This window comes from Corythoichthys intestinalis, chromosome 10 (genome assembly GCF_030265065.1).
Source record: "Corythoichthys intestinalis isolate RoL2023-P3 chromosome 10, ASM3026506v1, whole genome shotgun sequence".
NCBI classification, from domain to species: Eukaryota; Metazoa; Chordata; class Actinopteri; order Syngnathiformes; family Syngnathidae; genus Corythoichthys; species Corythoichthys intestinalis.
This window is the reverse complement of record NC_080404.1, coordinates 5,811,451-5,824,849: the sequence shown is the minus strand read 5'-3', so window position 1 is coordinate 5,824,849 and position 13,399 is coordinate 5,811,451. Positions and strand designations below refer to the sequence as shown.

Genomic DNA, 13,399 nt, shown 5'->3' with positions numbered 1-13,399 from the left:
AGGGTTAAATATAACTCTCATAGCTAAATGATGATAATGATAGCTTTTGGTGGTGTTTCAGCCAACAAATTAGCCAAATTGAAAAGGCAAAACTTTTGGGGAAAATACCTTTATGCAGTCCAGACTCTTCCAGCAGTCCCTAGAGCAATCGAGTTTAGACCCATGCTTTGTTGGGAGTCCCATTGACCAATGTCTTAATGCCGATGCACTATGTAATGATATGTAATTAGGCAGGGGGACGATTGTAGATTTAGCACACAGACATAATAGGGAAATAAAATGCATGATTACAAAGTAATTAAAATGTTTTACAGCAACCATGGATGACTGGTGGCCGTCAAAGAATCATCCCCCCCTCCTATTAACATTTTTCACTGCCTCCTGCTTTGTCCTCCGCCCAGCTTTGACCAATTTTTTATTTCCCCACTGCTCCACGTTGCCCCCACCTCAATCTCTATTCTGTTTAGCCGTCCAGCAAACAGAAGCTGATGATGGGCTGCATTTCAATCCAAGAGCAGAGATGATTTTACCTCCCTTTCCCCCCCCTTCTCCATTTAGGTTGTTTTGATGGAAGCTCTGCTCCCGTGTGCACAACTCGCCCCCACAACAGGGAGAGGGGAGGAGAAAATGGTAAGCGTGAGCAATGTTGTTACCCCCACCCTCCTCTTTCCTTCTTCTCATTCTTATGCTCCTTCATTGCCACAGCCATTAAGATCCATCCTCCCTCTTTTGCCATCGTTCCGCTCGGTTATGCAATGCACAGCCCTGCCTCGGTGTCTAACCGGCGTTGAGGACCCACCGTAGTACGTGAGGCTCCATCGTCTGGCTCGGTGGCCGCCCCTGTCGTGTCGTGATCGATCTGCGGAATGTTTGAGCTTTTTATCCTTCTCTGGAATATTTCCAATCAGAGCTGGCTACTTCAGAAACCTGTGCGTTTTTAGCTGGAAGACTGGAGGCTTGGTGGCACAGAGACAACAGCTGACACACCTACACAACAGCCAGACAATGATACGTCGCTCCAGGTCGGATGAGTCCGGCGTGAGCGAGAGACTTTATTGAAAAGCGCTAATTGTGCCGTTTCCCAGAGGAATACGAAGCGAGAAAGATGTAAGATACAGAAAACACTATGAGGAGGGTGTTAGGAGAGTTGGGGAGAAGAGTTCACACAAACCAGTGATAGAAACCCCGATGGAGGGGATGGAAACAAAGGTGCGGAGAGAGCGGAGGGCTTGTCTTCATCGCCTAAATAAAGCCTATTGTGACTGAAGACTAGGAAGGGTCTGGCTGTATTCAAATTTCAGGGGACACTGGTGTGATAAAACTGGATGTGAGACAAAGGTGGGTTTGCCTGTGAGTACAGTATGGTTGAGTAAAGCTGCTGAGACTCTCCTCCTACACCTGCAGGTCTCCAAACTGTAGAATGCACTCTAATCCAAAAAGCATGGTGGAAGACAATGCATTGCACCAGAACCACCCTTAGGGTAAGAACATTTTTCCCCCAAATTCTTGGTGTAAATTCCGACGTCTTCTTATCATGATTAGCGACTGCAAATGTTTCCGTCAATTATTTTCCCCACAAACACACCCTGATTAGAAATGGCAAGTTTCTTTTTCTTTGCAATCTGCAGCTCTCTAATTTACTCATGGATGGCGATAGATGAAGCATATTGCTTTTAAAAGAAATTGTTTTTACATTGACCATACAGCAACGTTGGCTGATTACCATTTACAATATTGAAATTAGGGAAATAGGTCAACAACCATCCAACAGTTTTAACGGCTGTAATGCTTCCCTTAAATTAAATCAATGGCTGCCATTGACGACGCGAGACGTCCAATCTATTTCAAAATGGATTGGATGTGTAGCGGCATCAATGCCACTGACACTGAAACACGATCACACACTTATGCTACGCTTAGCTAAACAAAAAACTACTTTTCAGCTTAGGTTAGCATAAAACAACCAGAGACCTTCATGGCTGTGTCGCCATTCTCATAGGTTAGCCATAGACTTCATACCGTATTGACGAGACACGGGTTGCGGGGCCGATAATAGGGGGCCTGTATTGTTGGCGAGGCCGCCAAAGCTGACCGAGTGGAATTACAGGCAAAGAGCTTTTTTCATTCAAAATTCTTGTGAATATAGGCTTAATTCCCTGAATTCTTTATAAATATAGACGTAAAACAGTCTCGGTTCTTGGTTAAAAAACAAACAAAAAAAAACAAAACGTGCACTTAGCATTTATTTTACGTAAACATGTCGCAGTACAATGCTAGTCTGTTAGTGAATGTAGCTAGCGGCCGCCTGATGTAAACAGCGCTTTTCCGGTGAAAATTCTTGTGAATAAATGTTTAAGCCCCTCAATTCTTTAAAGATACGGACATAAAACAGTGTCGATTGTTGGTTAAAAGCAAAAAAAAAAAAAAAGGTGAATTTAGCATTTATTTTACGTAAATATTGCGAACTATGATGCTAATACCTTAGCGGTTAACTTCACACATCAATTTTTTCACAACGTTTCAAAATGCATGCATGGCACGAAAAACATAATAATTACCTTGAATCCTCGAACAAATCACTCCTGAGACAATCTTTCCGGTTTGTATGCGGTATAGCTTTTGTACTTTTTCAACAGAAATCCGGCATTAGCCCCCTGCGTGCGTGTTTGTGAATAGCTCCTCTTGATGTGGGCAACCCCCTACTTGAATGCGTGGCGCAGTGCATGACCAAACTGACCCATGAATACCATTATGAAGTCTATGAGTTAGCATAAAACAACCAGAGCCCTTCCAGGCTGGGTCGCCATTGTCTTCACAGTCAAATGGGATTGGACTAGCGCTGCAGCTATAGATTATTTTAGTCGTTGATTAATCCATCAACTAGTTAATTTGATTACTTGATAACTTGAACGAGGAATATTTCATGTGTTGCAGAATAAATTTCAAGAGATGTAAAACATACGTTTGCTAAGATTACACATTAAAATGAATATCAAATGCGAATACAAAATAAAATTCCCGAGTGTTTTTTCAAGCTATGCAGATTCCCACATTTATTTAAAAATAAATTAAAATACAATAAATAAGAGTTCAGTCTCAAACGGTATTAAAAAAAAAGAGGATCTAAGAGAATTGGCTAACTTGCATAGCAAAAGTCCGCTAGCTTAAATGCTATGAAATGCTCTTTTTTTTTTTTTTTTTTTTTTTTTTAACAATGCTCTTAACAAATCATATAAACACATATTCCATCAAATAAATATATCTATAAACTAATTTAGTAACGCATGGGAAAAAAATTATCTCAAACAAACACCTTATGTTGGTCTTAACAGGGAGCAATCAATCATGTTAAATGAGTGTTATATTCACTGTTGCCACTAGAGGACAGTGTATCCACCCAAATGAATAAAACTAAATGCAAACACGTACAAAACAAATCATTACGCCATTCTAATTAAACGAATACTCGAAGCAGCAAAAATTGATTCAAAGCTTTTCCCAATCAATTAATCGCTGCAGCACTAAAGATTGGACGTTTATCGTGGTCAGTGGGTGCCAAAAAGGTTAATGTGGTTTCTTACACGAAGAAGATGTGAATGATGCTCGATAGCTACACAGAGCAGTTGAGAAATTTAATCATTTACAGCTCATGAAAAATCAGTGGGCGGATGAGAGGGGCTCTAATGGCTGCATTTTATCATGCTTTTTTTGACAGCAGGACGGCCATCAAACATCATCACTGGTAATTTAACAATTCCATCCTAGATAAATCAAGGTTGATGCTTAGCAATTGCTGACAACCCTGCAATTATAGTTTTACCTAGCGGCTGTGGCAGGGCATAAAAATAGGTATCCCCACCCTCACTGCGTGTTCTAATTCACAATTGATATCCGTTTGATGCGCCAGGTTTGCTAGGGCTGCACTATAAATGTCATTCCAATGTATATCCTAACTGACAGGTTATTCCCTTCTTTTGTTTGATTCCAGATACAAGTCACCTTAAAGGGCTAGGCAAGTCATAGGATCATGGGCACGACAGTTATCACCCTTGATGATGTGCGAGCACTGGAACTGAAGGAGGAGCAAGAGGAATCCATTTTGGCAATGTTAGGCATTGTTGGCACATTCCTCAACCTATTTGTAATCGTTTTTGTGTACATCTACACTACGATATAGCTAGTGTCATAACAATTCACAGGAGGCGAGGAGCATTAAGTCCAATCAAAAAACTTGTGGAAAAAGTTTGACATGAACCTTATCATGAGTAAGAGGTTGGAGGGACTTTCTGAAGACATGGGAAACACGTCAACATGTCACGAGTTCGAAAGATAGCAAAGGGTCGGGCAAAACATCATGCAACATCAAGTAGGCATGAGTGGAACCATGATGGACACTTGGAAGAGCTCAACCAGGACTAACCAGCAAAACTAAAAACTGGCCCTTCACCGCATTTTCCCCCACTGATGATATCATGACATATCCACGTCATATTTTGTCATTTACTTGAAATATATCATTTACAAAGACAAAATACAAGCCAATTACGATGACAATGTCGGGGGATTTCTCGGTAGATTAATTGTAACCTCAGGCAAGTCAGGAAAGCTTTTTACAATAAAGACTATGACCTAAAATAACAGAAATGTTTCCCAATCAAAATTGCATTGATTTAAAAGCCATTAAAATATTCACCAAGATATTTGGTTTAAAAAAGCATCAGAAAATAAACCAGTTTAAAGTGATTTACGATTGCCCGGCTCGCTCCCTAAATGTCTCACAAGCCCACAGCCACAAAAAGCACAACGGGAAGAGCACCCGTGCCTTCAACTGGCTAACTCACAATTTCCAGGCAACAATATATCCACATTCAATTCATGTAATTAATCAGCCCCACGTTGCTCCTGGTGCTGCGTCACCAGTAGGTAGATGAGGATATAGTGTGAAGCGCTTTGAGGGCCTTAAAAAGGTGGAAATGCGCAATACAAGTGGAACTCCATTTACTATTACCATTTAACCAATCAGAGGACGGGCTGAATACTAGTGCAGGAGAGAGAGAGGCACGGCTGCGTCTAATCCGAAATAACCCAGTTTTAAATAGATTTTTTCATATTGGCCAGTCAGATTTTCAAAAACGCCAATAGCGATACACTTAAAATTTCCAAATATCTGATAATCTCTATCTCTAGTGTACATCCCTAGAATATACCTCCAGAATTTCCTTGTGCTCAGCTCACGGATCACAGAGGAGTACAAATTCAAATTCTGCAACTAATCTAATCAATGAGCTTTCAGGGAAAAAAAACATGGCGATCAATACGTAGTTGTACTGTACAGTCCCTGACAAAGTCTTGTCACTTAAGGACATAGTGACCTAGAAGGGCATATAACTTAATTTATCATCATTTCATTCTTACAATAAAAGGTTAATTTTAATATCTAGGGCCTTCATATTGATAACTCGGTGGAAAATGAAACCCAGCTAAAAGTATCAGGAAATTATTGCTGCTCATTACATTCCAAACCACAAGAGGGCAAATTCTGAAGCAGGAGGGTACTTCCTCTCATACTTCAGCCTCCACATCAAAGTTCCTAAAGGCGACGAAGGTTAAGGTGCTCTAGGACTGGCCAGCCCAGTCACCAGACATGAACATTATTCATGTATTAATGTCTGGAGTCCTGCAAGACTGTTTTCTTTGCCATTCCAAGCCACTTCATTAATAACTTGAGTCATTGCCAAGACGAACACATGCAGTCCTCTAAGATTTTGACAACACAGAAAGTGTTTATTTTTAACCGAAGTTTTAAATTAGGGCTGTCAAAAGTATCGCGTTAACGGGCGATAATTATTTTTTTAAATGAATCACGTGAAAATATTTGACGCAATTAACGCACATGCCCCGCTCAAACAGATTAAAATGAGTCATTAAAATGGCTCATTTGCACTTGTTACTTGTGTTTTTTTGGAGTTTTGTTGCCCTCTGCTGGCGCTTGGGTGCGACTGATTTTATGGGTTCAGCACCATGAGAATTGTGTAATTATTGACATCAACCATGGCGAGCTACTAGTTTATTTTTTGATTGAAAATTGTACAAATTTTATTAAAACGAAAACATTAAGAGGGGTTTTAATATAAAATTTCTATGACTTGTACTAACATTTATCTTTTAAGTCTTTCTATCCATGGATCACTTCAACAGAATGTTAAAGTTAATGCCATCTTGTTGATTTATTGTTATAATAAACAAATAAAGTACTTATGTACAGTATGTTGAATGTATATATCCGTCTTGTGTCTTATCTTTCCATTCCAACAATAATTTACAGAAAAATATGGCATATTTTATAGATGGTTTGAATTGCGATTAATTACGATTAATAATTTTAAAGCTGTGATTAACTCGATTAAAAATTTTAACCGTTTGACAGCCCTATTTTAAATACGTTACTGTCCCATCATGCCACCTTCATATTGTGAATTATTTTTGTCTTGGCTTAAATGCTTTATTGAGCAGGTCGAATCCAATTCACTCACACTTAGACGCTCATACTGCCGATGGCGTTCCTAGCCTACATGGGTGGCCTGGGCGACAAGACGCCTTGGGCCCCCTGCTCCGCTTAAATAAAACACAATCACAAAAAAAACAAAAAACAAAACAAAAAACAAAACAAAACAAAAAAAAACGGTTGACCCACAAAATACAGCAGATGAAGTATACCTAGCACAATCCAACAACCAAAACACAGTATTTGTTAAGAATGTTGCATTTATTAACGCTAACGTGCAGGTGTGCATACATGTAACCACATACAGAATCGTATCTGGTGATTAACATACATAAAGTCAACATTCACAGACATCTTAATGTGCTTAGCTTATTAAACATTAAACCATATCAGTTTTAGGGCTGTCCCAAACGACTAATTTTCTCCCGATTAGTCAGCCGATTATTTTTACGATTAGTCGACTAATCTAATAATTATTTTTTTATTTTTTAATTTTTTAAACTAATTTAGCAATGAAATTTTTGTTGACGCTTATCAATTAAAAAAAAAACATATTGGAACACTCAAATCATTTATTAAAGTACAAATAAACACGTAAATAACAATAATAAATCACAAATAAACAATGAGTTCAAATGCTGATAGAATTAACTAGTGTAGCATCCCAATTGAAAAGATGGTCTCTTAAACTGATGGTTTACAACTTTTATTCCATCCTTGATGTAAACACACCGTAAGAGCTACGGCGCACACAAATAAAGCAACACAATTAGAAATTAACAAAAACTTTTCACATTTTTCCTTTTAAACCTTATTTATATATCAATGAATTGCCTATATGAATTGCCTTTACCTTATTACCTTATCATTGACAATCTCTCCCTTGAGTGCAATCACTGTATATACTGTATATATTTATGACCTTTTAACCTTATATAATTTTCTATACCATAAAATAAACCATAACATGAAATAAACCTTTCAATTAGCATTAAGAACAATACTAATAGCACTTATAGGCCCATTGTCAATGAAACATTATTATTTAGTAAGGCGACAGCACCCTCTGGTGTACAAAAAATGAAAGGAAAAAAAAAAAAAAACCTTACAAACTGCGTGAAGGCGCTTGAGGTGTTTATTCACGGCCGACGTGCAGCTAAGCTTTGCACTGAAGAGACAGGACAGAAGAGTGTACTCTCCTTTGTTTCTTTGAAATAAGTCAATGTTTTGGACACTCTGGTGCGCTTTTTTTTGGCTTTGTGCCGCTTTCCCTGCTTGCAAACAGAGCATCCGACATTCTAACTTTCCACGCATATATTTTTTTAACCCTTCATTTACCGTCGACGGCATGTTGTGCTCGTTGACGGATTTACGTCATCGATGACGTCGACTACGTCGACTAGTCGGGACAGCTCTAATCAGTTTAACTATAAACCAACTATAGTGAACATTTGCCACCATCTCCCTTCAAACCACGACACTCACATGAATTATTTTGATACAATACTTAAAGTCATAGCCGATAAAAAAACAAGCTAACAACTACGAAATTATGAGTGTCAGTGATTTTAAAAAACTGACACAAAAACAAATTTAACACAACTATTCCTTCAATTAGCTTTGTGAGGAATGTACAGTATGTGCAGCGCCTTTTACTTCACGGTGCAAGGAGCAGACGCATGAACCGGGAAATGCAGAACTGGAAATAAAAACACGAGCGGTTTCAGAAAATAACTGCATGCAGAAGGAAGCTGCAGGAGTAATCATTGCAACGCTAAGGGCGCCAATTATAATAGTAGACAATCACTCACGTGCATGCACCCTTTGCAATTTGCCGCCCCGGGCGACCCTGCTGGGAACTGCCCTGTGCCTCTCACTTACACAATGAGTTGCCACAGCACACTATCGCTAGTGTGTAAAAAGCTAAACAATGATTGAGACATCTGCTACCAAGCTTCTCTGGCAAGATCAAAGCTACAAACCTGTCAATCGTTGTTAACTTTAACTAGCAAACTCCAGTGCACTGCTGACCAAGAAATGCAGCAAATTATAAACTCCATTTCACCCGATTCCGATCCTCTGAAAAAATGGTGCGATCAGCCAGATTTCCGATCATGTGATCGGATCGGGACATCCATAGTTCTGATCTTATTGTAGCATATTTGTGTTTTCAAACGAAAGTACAACATCAATTATACTTTTTTTTTTTTTTTTTGTTTGTTTTTTGAGAAAAGACTTTTGCTCATTCAAAAAGAGATGTTCGGGCTTTACCAAGCCCAAACGTCACACCACTTTTTGACAGTTTCATTCATTAATGTGAAGGCTCTTGACATTAAAATTGACCTTTGTAAGAATGACAATGACAAACCTTTGTCAGGGACTGTACAGTGCTGGCCAAAAGTATTGGCACCCCTGTAATTCTGTCAGATGCTCAATTTCTTCCAGAAACTGAGTGCAATTACAAATGCTTTGGTAGTAATATCTTCATTTATTTTGATTGCAATGGATGGAAAATGAAAAAAAAAATAGAAATCATTACCATTTTACACAAACCTCCAAAAATGGGCCGGACAAAAGTATTGGCACCCTTTGAAAAATCATGTGATGTTTCTCTAATTTGTGTAATTAACAGTAGGGCTGCAGCTATCGAATATTTGAGTAATCGAGTAATCGACTGAAAATTCTATCGATTAATCGAGTAATCGGATAAAACAAATATATTTTTAGGTGAAGAGCAATTATAGATATACATGAGAAAACAAGACATTTTATCATTTTCAGTCAATCAATGTCTTTATTTTTGATGTATATTGTTAAAAACAGCCAACAATTGCATCTCAGATGTAACTAGAATTTTAAAAAATGACTAATTCACTGTTTTCACTCAAAAAACCTTTAGATCTTATTTTTAAAAAGTATATATATATATATATATACACACACCTAAAAATGCCTTTACGCTTGATAACACACATCACTTAAAAGTTAGGATTTTTTCCCACGTTTTTCAATTAAATATCTATTTGTGTCAAGCCATTTTTAAGTTCTAGTTAAGTTTTAAGTTAGTCTAAACTGTAAGTCCTGATAGGATTTTGAGTTTTTGCACTATTCAAAATAAATGTATGATACAGGCTGTATTGGAGCACATTAGGGACTAGTGCTACTTGGTGTTTTACCCAGGAAGATCCCACTTCTGACCCAAAGACATAAAAAAAAGCCAGGCTGGAGTTTGCTAAAACTTGCCTGAAAAAGCCAAAAATTGCTTTGCTAACTCTGTCACGGGACTGCCTGACCGTGTGCATGGCATTATGAAGTCTGAAGACTACCAACAAATTCTGCAGCATAATGTAGGGTCCAGTGTGAGAAAGCTCAGCGGTCATGGGTCTTCCAGGACAATGAACCAAAACACAGTTCAAAAGCAGTAGAAAGTGGTTTGAGAGAAAGCACTGGAGACTTCTGAAGTGGCCAGCAATGAGTCCAGAGCTGAATCCCATAAAATACATGTGCAGAGATCTGAAAATGGCACCCTTCAAATCTCAGACCTGGAGCAGTTGGCCAAAGAACAATGGTCTAAAATTCCAGCAGAGCATTCAGCATTGTAAGAAACTCATTGATGGATACCGAAAGCGCTTGTTCGCATTATTTTGTCTAAAGGTTGTGCAACCAAGCATTAGGCTAAGGGTGCCAATACTTTTGTGTAAAATGATTTTTTTTTTTTTCCCATTCTCTTTTGTGTTTTTTCATTCCGAGCAAAATAAATGAAGATATTATTACCAAAGCATTTGTAATTGTAATCATTTTCTTGAAGAAGTTGAGCATTATCTGATAGAATTGCAGGGGTGCCAATACTTTTGGCAGGCACTGTATATACCCTAGAATATACCTACCAAATTTCAATCCGATTCCCCCCTACACACACCACCATCTCCCCGGGCATTCTAAAAATCATGTATTCAATAGAACTCTTTGATTGCCTTTTTAATTCAAACATGACCCACTACTAAAACACATTCAAATGTTTTTTATTACTCATTTATTTCCAAGGTATTTAAATTAGTAATATATATTCCTAGGTAGTGAAAGAATTGACATTTTAAAGGGGTTATTTTGAGATTCAACATGCAAACGTCAGTCCTTTTTTCATTTTCTTTTTAATCTAAGAGGTGTCCGTGCGAGTCACTTCACTGCAAGTGACCAATGGCTCTGATCCAACCAGTCACAGGAATTTTCACTAGAGAAAAGTGAGTCATTGAAAGGAGGATGAGGAGCCAGAGTCCACTTACAGGTTCTGATTATCTTGAGCAGAGCATCAGACAAAATGTATGGTCTGATCATAGCAATGCTACATACAGATGCACAAGAAAAAACGTGATTTGAATTCGAGCCATTCAAGGATCTCAATAATGGATCTCACAGTCAGCATAGCTATTGTGATTAAAGTAGTTGGTGAAACCTAACCACAAGCTACTAAAATATAAATAATAAAACTGCCTGTCAGTCAGTATGGGGGTGGCTTTTCACAACTAAGAAGCAAAATGCAACTACAGTGGTACCTCTACATACAAATTAATTTTGTGCAAAAGTTTGTAAGTCGAAATGGTCGTATGTCAAGCGGGATTTTCCCCTAAGAATTCATGATAATTCGATGAATTCTTCTCAAGGCGACGAGTCCATCTCCAAAGACCTGAATGTTTCTGTGTATACCGTGCGCAGTGTCATCAATAAATGTAAGCTCCATGGCACTGTGGCTAACCTCCCTAGATGTGAACAGAAAAGAAAAATTGAGGAAAGATTTAAACAAAAGATGGCGGATAAAGAACCTTGACTAAAATCCAAACAGGTTCAAGCAGTCCTGCAGTCCGAGGGTACAACAGTGTCAACCTGTACTATCCGTCGGCATCTGAATGAAAGGGGACTCTATGGTAGGATACCCAGGAAGACCCCACTTCTGACCCAGTGACATAAAAAAGCCAGGCTGGAGTTTGCCAAAACGTACCTGAGAAAGCCAAAAACATTTTGGAAAAAGTTTTCTGGTCAGATGAGAGAAAAGTAGGGCTTTTTGGGAAAAGGCATCAACATAAGAGTTTACAGGGGGAAAAAAGAGCCCTTCAATGAAAAGAACAAGGTCCCCAACAGTCAAACATGGCAGAGAGTCTCTATGTGTTGGGGCTGCTTTGCTACCTCTGTCACTGGACTGCTTGGCCGTGTGCATGGCATAATGAAGTCTGAAGACTACCAACAAATTTTACAGCATAATGTAGGGCCCGGTGTGAGAAAGCTGGGTCTCCCTCAGAGGTCACGGTTCTTCCAGCAGGACAATGACCCAAAACACACTTCGAAAAGCACTAGAAAATCGTTTGAGAGAAAGCACTGGAGACTTCTAAAGTGGCTAGCAATGAGTCCAGACCTGAATGCTGTAGAACACATGTGCAGAGATCTGAAAATGGCACCCTTCCAATCTCAAAGACCTGGAGCAGTTGGCCAAAGAAGAATGTTCTAAAATTCCAGCAGAGCATTGTAAGAAACTTTCCAGCAGAGCATTGTAAGAAACTCATTGATGGATCCCGGAAGCGGTTGTGCTACCAAGTATTAGGCTGAGGGTGCCAATACTTTTGTCCGGCCCATTTTTGGAGTTTTGTGTAAAATGATAATGGTTTTTTTTCAATCTCTTTTGTGTTTTTTTCATTGCAAGCAAAATAAATGAAGATAAAACTACTAAAGCAATAATTGCAATAATTTTCTGGGAGAAATTCAGAATTATCTGAGAGAATTGCAGGGGTGCCAATACTTTTGGCCAGCAGTGTAGGTTGTTTTGGCTATTCAATGATTTAAGTAAATAAGTATACAGTATAAATAAGAGTGACCAAGGGAACACTTAGTAAATGGAATCTGAAATTACAGTTCTTTGGTCGGGAAAATGCATATGCAGCCACTCATGTTTATTTACGCTCTCCATCCTCACGTGGATACATCATGAACATGACTTTTTAAGAACTGTGACCCTGCCTTCCTTCCTTACGTTTTGGTGTACACATATAAATTGAAGCCTTTCTGAGTACAGTGACACCAAGAACTGGCACTAGCCCTCTATAGTCATTATAATATTTTTCAATGAGATCACATAAGCCACTTTCAGACTTACAGTTGTGGTCAAAAGGTTACATACACTTGTGAAGAACATAATGTCATGGCTCTCTTGAGTTTCCAGGAATTTTTACAACTCTGATTTTTCTCTGATAGAGTGATTGGAACAGATACTTCTTTGTCAGAAAAAACATTCATGAAGTTTGGTTCTTTTATTACTTTATTATGGGTGAACAGAAAAAAAGTGATCAAATCTGCTGGGTCAAAAACATACATACAGCAGCGCTAATATTTGGTAACATGTCCCTTGGCCATTTTCACTTCAATTAGGCGCTTTTGGTAGCCATCCACAAGCTTCTGGCAAGCTTCTGGTTGAATCTTTGACCACTCCTCTTGACAGAATTGGTGCAGTTCAGTTAAATTTTTATGGCTTTCTGACATGGACTTGTTTCTTCAGCATTGTCCACAAGTTCTCAATGGGGTTTAAGTCAGGACTTTGGGAAGGCCATTCGAAAACCTTAATTCTAGCCTGATTTGGCCATTCCATTACCACTTTTGATGTGTGTTTGGGGTCATTGTCCTGTTGGAACACCCAACTGCGCCCAAGACCCAATCTTCAGGCTGATGACGTTAGGTTATCTTGAAGAATTTGAAGGTAATCCTCCTTCTTCAGTATCCCATTTACTCTCTGTAAAGCACCAGTTCCATTGGCAGCAAAACCGCCTCACAGCATAATACTACCACCACCGTGCTTGACGGTGGGCATGGTGTACTTGGGGTTAAAGGCCTCACCTTTTCTCCTCCAAACAT

The 13,399-nt window shown here is 38.8% G+C and overlaps 1 protein-coding gene and 1 long non-coding RNA gene across 6 annotated transcripts in view; one reads left to right on the top strand and one right to left on the bottom strand.

Moving 5' to 3' along the window:
- birc6 (baculoviral IAP repeat containing 6) overlaps positions 1-13,399 on the bottom strand; it is a 188,121-nt gene that overhangs the window by 52,146 nt on the left and 122,576 nt on the right. The gene's annotated exons all lie outside the window — the stretch shown is intronic.
- Positions 709-12,514, top strand: LOC130922999 (uncharacterized). The gene is made up of 3 exons (XR_009064641.1): positions 709-1,338; positions 1,405-1,481; positions 3,989-12,514. It is a non-coding gene; the product is annotated as an uncharacterized LOC130922999 (long non-coding RNA).